This window comes from Chrysochloris asiatica, unplaced genomic scaffold, assembly GCF_000296735.1.
Source record: "Chrysochloris asiatica unplaced genomic scaffold, ChrAsi1.0 scaffold00099, whole genome shotgun sequence".
In the NCBI taxonomy this organism is placed as follows: domain Eukaryota; kingdom Metazoa; phylum Chordata; class Mammalia; order Afrosoricida; family Chrysochloridae; genus Chrysochloris; species Chrysochloris asiatica.
The window spans coordinates 8498257-8499449 of NW_006408617.1; the positions used below are offsets into that span (position 1 = coordinate 8498257).

Here is a 1193-nt window from a genome sequence, read left to right on the forward strand (position 1 = left end):
GCAAATATTCCCAAGTAAATTTGTATTGTTAAAGCTGAAACAGGTTTAAGGCCATTCAAGTTCAAGCAAAGAGATACAAATCTTTTCAGCGCCCCATCTATATGCGTTTGAAGTATGTGACCTTTCTCCCAACTTGTGGTCTTAAACTTCTGTTTTTACAATGTCCAAACGGAAAATACAGAAGAAATCAATACAGTAGAGGTTATATTAAATAAGAGCAACATACAGAGCTACAATGAAGATGAAGTAAGGAAAGCCAAAAACATTAAAAATTATAAAACTTGCTTGTTACTTTGTTAGAACCAGCCATACTACAGGAGGAGTGGGGTAATATATACAATTGCTTCCCAGTAGATTATGTTGCTCGAACATGTTCTTTTCATCAGTGCACTGTTAAACGAATAAAAAATTCTATATATTCCCTTACAATAGCAGTACACACACAAAAAAAGCTGTCAGTCTTAAATGACTAAGTGAATTGAAAAGAAATAAAAAGCTGAGAAATAACATATTTAGAAGAAACAATGGGAATTAGACGATTCATGCAGTTCAGCTCTTTTAGTCAGCTAGCCAACTTGCTAGCAACAAGGGATGGTATTCGTTGAGGAAGGCCCTGTGGAGTGGGCATGTGGTCACCAGTGACCTTCATCTTATCCGGGGCAACAGTAGGAAGTTGCTTGTTCTTCATTTTTACCTTAGCCATGTTGTAATATGCAGAATCAAAATATTTTTGCCCTTTCTGTAATTGTTTCCTTAAGAAGTCTGAACCTCCAGGCTTTTGTCCCAGATGAGGATACCTTGCTTTTAATTTACCTTCTTCAGCTTTCTCTGGACTAGTCACTTTATCTTCCATTTCTTTCTGTTCCTCCGCAGACATAGTGCTCCCTCTAACTCCGCTTCTCTCGCTCTGCAACGCCAAACCACTTCCAGGGTCCCGCATTTTGCTTGTGCTCTTCTCCCTTGATAGCCCTAGGGTCCTCTGTTCCTGGAATGTAAGATTAGCTACTCCCCAGTTTTTGTTACAAAACTTCTACCTTTATAGTTGTGACACTCGCAATTAGTCATGATAGTGATTACTCACTATGGAATCATGAAACTCTTATCCCCATCTCCTTTCATCAGACCCGTCTACACAAGATGAAAACCATTCAGTGGGTACTCTAACTTTCCTTGCACACTCTTAAACTGAACTC

The 1193-nt window shown here is 38.8% G+C and overlaps 1 pseudogene; it reads right to left on the minus strand.

Moving 5' to 3' along the window:
- Window positions 1-940, minus strand: part of LOC102818520 — a 52778-nt pseudogene extending 51838 nt beyond the window's left edge.
- Window positions 941-1193: the final 253 nt, after the last annotated feature.